This window comes from Molothrus ater, chromosome 3, assembly GCF_012460135.2.
Source record: "Molothrus ater isolate BHLD 08-10-18 breed brown headed cowbird chromosome 3, BPBGC_Mater_1.1, whole genome shotgun sequence".
NCBI classification, from domain to species: domain Eukaryota; kingdom Metazoa; phylum Chordata; class Aves; order Passeriformes; family Icteridae; genus Molothrus; species Molothrus ater.
In genome coordinates this window covers 44296413-44303246 of record NC_050480.2, presented here as the reverse complement: position 1 = coordinate 44303246, position 6834 = coordinate 44296413, and the positions used below count along the sequence as shown (strand labels likewise).

General features: G+C 46.3%; 1 protein-coding gene across 2 annotated transcripts in view; it reads left to right on the top strand.

Moving 5' to 3' along the window:
* Window positions 1-660: 660 nt before the first annotated feature.
* The window catches only part of LYST (lysosomal trafficking regulator), a 77580-nt gene continuing 71406 nt past the window's right edge, over window positions 661-6834 (top strand). For both annotated transcript variants that reach the window (XM_036379710.2, XM_054514213.1), the window contains exon 1: window positions 661-715. The gene's annotated coding sequence lies outside the window, so the exon portion shown is untranslated. The remainder of the gene's footprint in view (window positions 716-6834) is intronic.

The window sequence follows — 6834 nt, the reverse complement described above, 5'->3', positions numbered from 1 at the left end:
ATTCAGTCAAGACTCACTATTTATTTATTTGCCTACGCGAACCTGTTCTGTCAGATCGAACAGCATTCAGGACAACCGTTTCTTCTGGGCGTTCCAGCCAAGTGCCAAAGCCCAGCTCCGCAGCCGTAAACCTGCTCCAAGGATTTACTCTGAGCAAACACCGAAGCAGAGCGCAAGCCCTCCGGAGCCCTCCGTGAGCCAACGCAGCGCTGCAGTGACAGCGGCTGGCAGCAGCCCGGCAGCGCCAGACGGCAGCGGGCGGATGGCCACGGATACGTGACACGCATGTTAAGGACGTTTTTAATGTTCACGTTAAAGCCGGGCACCACCGGTGGCGGTGGCGGCAGTGGAGTGAACCGGATTAGGGGGGACCTCCAGCCCGTTTGGCTCCCCAGCAGGAGCTGCAGGCCGGCCAGCTGCCCGTGTGGCACTGCCGGGCGCTGTCGCGGCCCGGCCACAGGAGCAGGCGGAGCCGGCAGTCCCAGACTCGCCGCGGCACTTCCAGGGGCGCCCTTGCCCCGGCGGCCCGGCCGGCCCGGCGGAGGCGCGGCGGCGGGCGCGGGGCGGGGCGGGCGCTGTGTTGCCGGGGAGACGGGGGCGGGCGGCGCGGCGGGGCCGGGCAGGAACCTCCCGCCATGGGCTGCCGGGACGCTGTCAGCGGCACAAGAGCGGAGCGGGCGGCCGGGCGCGTCGGCTCTGGCGGGGAGAGGAGCGGGTAAGGGCGGGACGGGCACCGCCACCGCGGGGGACTCGCCTGGCGGCACGGGGCCGTGGCAGGGCGCTCAGCACAGGCCCTGCTCGCGGGTTTCGGCGGGCCGAGGCCGGCAGCCGCGGCGCCGGAGCGGGCTGTCAGTGGCGCTGCCGCCGCCGTCGCCTGGAGATGCCGCTGGCGGCTCGGGCAGCCCGGCGGCGGCGGCGGCAGGAGTAGGCGGAAGGAGCCGCCGGAGGTGGCGCGGGCGGGGCCCAGCCCGCCCCGGGGCTCCCGGGCAGCGGCGGCCGCCGGCGGCGGGAGGGGCGCCGCGGGCTCGGGGCCCGAGTGCTCCCGGGGCGGGCGGCGGGCGCTCGGCGGCCCTGAGCGTACCCTGCTGACGTGAGGCCTCGGCCTTTGCCGAAAGGCGACGTTTAATATCCCGTGTGCGTGTCCAGACGGGTTCTCCTCCGCCCCCTCCCGTGTTACCGGGATGCTGTGCGGTGACCGAGCACTGGAGCAGATTGCCCAGAGAGGTTGTGCACCTCCCTGGAGGTGTTCAAGAACCGTCTGGACTCAGTCCTGTGCCACGCGCTCTAGGCTGACCCTGCCTGAGCAGGGAGCTTGGAGCAGATGCCCCACTGTGCTCCCTTCCAGCCCGGCCCGCTCCGTGTGCGCTGCCTGCCGTGGGCAGCGCGGTGCGAGCTGCTGGCGCAAAGCGCGAACACAAAGCCTGTGCTGTCAGCGAGGCGTTTGTTGCAGATAAGAATTGAAGAAAAGCAAATGAGGGCTGTGCACGGAAACGCGATAGCGCTGGCGGACGTGGAATACACAGGAGTCGTAGCGTTTCAGCACCTGAACTGCCCATTTTCAAAAACATGCATCAAAATGGGTGGACAGAGGCGCGATGGAAACTCTTCTACATGTTCTCTGACTGTGGGGAGAATATTCAAAGATGCTTCTCCGAGAGAAAAGCAAAAATCTAAGAATTAGATATTCTTGATATCCCCAGAGGAACTAAAGAGCTACGTTTTACTGACATCTGCAGTGAAGGGAGAAGGGAAAAGCAAGTGCATCACTGGAAGTGAAAATAAAACTTATTGTATAAGAGAAAGCAGAGCAATTGAAGAAATTCAGAAAGAAGATCAGATGACTGAATGTCATGTCCTAGGAGTTTGAAAAGCATCTAATGTGGTTATAAGTGGGACTTGCTAAAGAAGAAAATCTGAATGGCAGACTTTTTTCTTCTTTTTCTTTCCTTCTTGCTTGTAGTGCCACGTGAATCAGTAAGACTTCATTATAAGGGTCTACAGGGAACTTGGAGCTAGTGACACAAGCTTGTGTACTGTTGCTGATGAGGTGGTGGGATAATTATCTGTTTTAGTCATATGTATCATAATCTTGTGCCCAGTAGCAGAAAAGAGGTGTCTGGAACATTTAACCTATCCTGAAGGAAGGATCAGCTTTTGCTTGCTTGGACAAGAGACCATGCCTGCATAGAGCTTTTATCATAATGGAGCTACAGTGTGATAAGACTTGGGAAAATATTCTTGAGTCTCCTTTTTGCCTGTATTGTAGGCTTCCAGACCAGTAGTGCAAAGGAGAAAGCATCCTCTCAGGTGCTTTAGGAAATTTGTGCTTTACTGGCTCTGAAAGTTTCTGGTGGATGTTTTGAATAGAGTGAATGAAAAATATTGTTTTCATGTATTATCATAGGTAAGGAAAAAAAAAACCCCATTTTTTTCCTAGGGGGCTTTAATTTAATTGTTCCTACTTGTTGTCCTTTAGACAGGGACTCTTGCAAGCTAAAAGCATATGGTTTACAGTGCTTTACTTCTAAAATCAAAGGCAGTTGCCAAAGGAAGTCAGTTGTCACTTGGTTTATAAGATTGTATACAGATTTCTTAAGAGGAGCTTTTTTGATGTCACTCACTTCCTGCCTTCCCTTTCTCCTTGCCCTGTGAATTTTTTTAACCATACTCAAAGACAGTTTTTGTCAAAAATGTTTGATTGTAAGAAGTTCTTCTGTAAGGTTAATAACCATTTAATTATGATTCTCCTTTGATGCTTCTTTTGCTTCCTCCTTTCTCATAGTCCCTGCTAGGTTTTTCATGTGTCACCACATCAGTTGTTAATGCAGTTTAAAATAGTAGGGAAAGAGTCTGTGAGTACTTTGAACAATAGTATGGGATGTGTTGGAAAGTTAGACACTGGATAGGTAAACACTGGAAAAGAGAAACTCCATTCTTAACACTTACTGAAAGTAAGTCGCTGTTTCCATATAGTTTTCTTTGCAGTCAAGCTCAAAGAGCATAAGCAAATACTGTGATTCTGTCCACAAGCACTCCAGAAAGCTCAGCTCTGTATTTCTCCTGTCAGTGATTTCTGAAATAGACCATGGTGCTTCCTTATTAGCATGAAATTGTACACCCTTACAGCTGGTCATTTAACATTTCTTTGTATTTGCAGAATTTTGCCATTGCCATGGTGGTCTCTTTTCAAATGAGATAATATTGCCCATGGAGGAAATCTGAAGCAAAACTATTTTGATACTTGTCTTTTAAGGGCAGAAAAGAGCAGAGGGAATGTAGGGTGAAATGATTATTTTGTAAGAGGATTCTGCTGCACCCAGAAGTGCTGTCCAGAACACACCTGCTTGTCTTCTGTGGGTGAATTTCATTTCTTTTCAGTGGAGCTGTCACTGACAAGACCAAACTAGTACTTGTTTTACTCCTTTGTGAGGAGTTGTCAAGCTCTGTTGGCCTCCTTAGCTAAGAACTCTAGTAGCTATTGCATGAGATGTCACTACTCCATCTTTTTTGCTATCTTTGTTGGAAAATTGGATTATATTGTTAGAAAAGGATTGTGGTGTGCAGTGGAGGGAGGTCCTTATGCATATATGCCTGGTTCCTTTGGGTTCCTTTGGGTTTTGCTTTCTTTTCCAGTTCAGAGATGGTTGTGAGATTATCAGGTACTTTCGCAAATTATTGCTTGCTGAAGGTTCATGGGCCTTTAGATAGTATTAGCTGGTGTCATTGCAGCTGTTGGTTCCTGTGGCAGCTCTCATCTGGGGATGGTACACCTGGGACAAGATCAGGTAGAAGAGACTTGAGGTTCCTTCTGTTGTGTGATTTGGACTGGTTTGTGTGAGCTTGCTAAGCTGATTGAGCAGCTTGTTACTGCTGAAGGAGGCAATCTCCCTTCTGCAGCCTTCCCTTCACTGACAGTGGCAACTGCCTGATCCCTCAGTATGGCAATTCAACAGCAACAAATCCAGCTGAAAAAGCTAGTGTTCTGCAAAGCTGTCAGGGTGGGCCACATCAAGAAAGAACTGGATGAGTGCAGTGCTGGAGATAAAAGGAAGAGAGGAGTTGCTGGGGAAGAGCAGAAGCACCTTTTTGCCAGTCATATGTCATCAGGTGGGCTGAGCTGTCTTGTATAACTCTACCCTAGCTGCATTTTGGGAGGGGGGCTTTTACTGAGGTTCAACAGTGTTTTGATTCAGCTGTCATGGTCTGTTGAGAAGAACTATAAAGCAGCGTGGTATGCCAGATCAGGTTTTCTTTTCCTCTGTTTACATGCAGATCTTGCATTTGATCATTTCTCTCAGGGACTTGGAAATTAGTGCAAGGTGAAGCCTTGCTTCCAGATGGAGCATTCTGTACAGAAGTGTTACTGGAATGTGTGATGGGAAAGGAAAAGGCTATGTGTAGTCTTGAGTTTTTCCTTGCTGTAAGCTATTAGCTCTTTGATTCATGTTTGTAGCCTGGGGTCTGATTAAAATCTCTTTTTCTAGGAAGTCAGGTTTTTTTGTACCAATTATTTAAGTAGAAGTGTGAATCTTCTCAGTGTGGTTTTTCGGTAACTATGTTGTGTGAAGATACAGATTAAATCTGATGCTGAGTAAGAGAGCAAGATGGAAAAAATGCTGTGAAATGACTTAGCTTATATATGTTGAAGAAGGGATAGGTGTGTAAACCTGTCATCCATGTGATGGTGAAGTCCTGGAATAGTGCTGTATTTTGGTGCATGTACCTGCTGCAACTTCTATTGTATCTTTGTTTTGGATATTTCTCTAAAGTTCCCCCAGCTTTTTTTTTTTTTTTTTTTAGTCACTACTCCACATTTAATCTTCCTTCATATTCTGTACCACATGGATTTTGTGATTTTGGGGTGTTACAAAGGAGCCAGGGCATCTATTCTTCTGCTTCTCTGTCTTCTGTTTCTTAGTCAGCTCCTCACCCATAAATTAGTCCCTACTGCCTGCTCTTACTGTGGGGTGAGGTTTTGCAGTGACCATGCTGTGAGAAGCACTGAAAGGGTTTTCTTCTCCGCATCTCAGCTTGTGTAGCTTCCTGCGGGCACCTGGGGCTTGCCCTGTGACACTTGTGTTTGTATGGGGTTGTTGAGCCATGTGGTGCGGAGGCACTGTGGGAATTACTCTCACTTTCATTATGGAAGAGCTTTTCTGCATTTCCTGGATAATTTAAAAGGCGGGAAGTGGAGGGCAGGTCATGAATAGTGGTTTATGAAAAATGGTGGAAGACTCGTGCCTGTTAGACTGTGTCTGTCAGATGCCTGCTCAACCACTGTGATAATCTCAGCTAATTCTCATGTTTATGAATTCTTTGCTCTCTTTTCCTGCACCTGAAAGTTGAGCTCCTTGGCTTCAGTTCGAAGTTACCACCATGCTCCATGGAGAGGTAAGGGAGCATGAAGTATTAACCTGTAAGGTAGGAGAAGGGAGTTTCTGATTTTTTTCAGCTTTTGACGGTGGAGAAAAACCTTTCTGTTCTCCCTAGAGAAATCTGAGAAAATGAAATATTAGGAGGAATTACTGTCAAGTAGTGCCAAATGCAAGGGTTTGTTGGAAGTATTAAAACTGATGTTAACTCTGTGCAGTTTTATTTCAGCAAACACTTGACATCATCTATTCCTCTGTAGTATTGTGGAGGCATTTACCAAAGATTGATGTTCTTTGGGGGAATAAATGACAAAAAGTATCTAACTAGATGTGTTAACTTCAGTAAGCTACTGACTTGATAGACCTTAGTGTATTAACTGAAAGATGGGGAATGAGTAATGGAAACAGCAATCTGAAGAGATGAATAGCTCTCAATGCCTTAATTCTGGAAAAATGTGAATTAGTAAGGAAAATATTTAAGATTTAGAGCAAGAAATGTTCTGGATAGTTTATAATTCTGCTACAGCACCTGGTAAAAATCCAGCACTATAGTAATTGTTACAAGATTTCGAAAGTTGACCTCTGTCCAGTTTTGATTCACCAGTTTAAACAGACACTGAAATAGTCTTAAAATTAACCAAAGAAGTGCTAGTATTTCTGTTGGAAGGCAAGAGAGTTTAACAATCCTAGTTTCCAAGAACTGAGATCAAACGTTCTTATGATTTGCTGTAGAGAAAACAAAGCAAAATCCCTCCAGTGTGAAACTGTGCTGCATGATTATTACCACTTTTCTTTGTATTACTTGCATCTTTCAATGATATGGGGAGATTTGAGCCAGTGAGGAATGTGTAGTTCCATTTTTTATTTGCATGTTTCAATTAAAGAAAGATCAAAGGAAAGCAGAAGTTTTCTGAATTCATGTGTCTGAATATCCAGAGGAAATGCTGGGGGGAATGTGTGGGTATATTTTCCACTCCAGAAGGTACTCCTAGTTACTCTAGAACTATTTTTAGAAGCCTAAATTCCATCAGTTACAAAGCCAATTTCATTATTGGAGTCCCGCTAAGTCCTTAGCATTTGCAACAAAAATTATCATATGATGTTTGCTTACTGAAAATACTACTTGGCTACATATGCACCTTCATCTGGCGTACTTCGTGCATCTCAGTAGTGTAAAATCTTTCTTTGGTCTATTCATGAGTGATACGCATTTATAATTGGGGACTTCCTAGTTTGGCACTATTTTTTTCTTTGCATTGTGGATGGTTTAAAGGTTTAGTCTGGTGATTCAGCATTTTGTTAAATGTTTGCCTATCTAGTAATAGGTATACTGGGAAACATTGTATTTTTGGTCATTATTATATGTAGTAAAGTATAATTATTAATTATAGTTTTTCTGTTAGAGTCTGTACTCCTTGACTAATTTGGAGTACTGTTTAAACTTCAAGAATAAGTTAAAAAT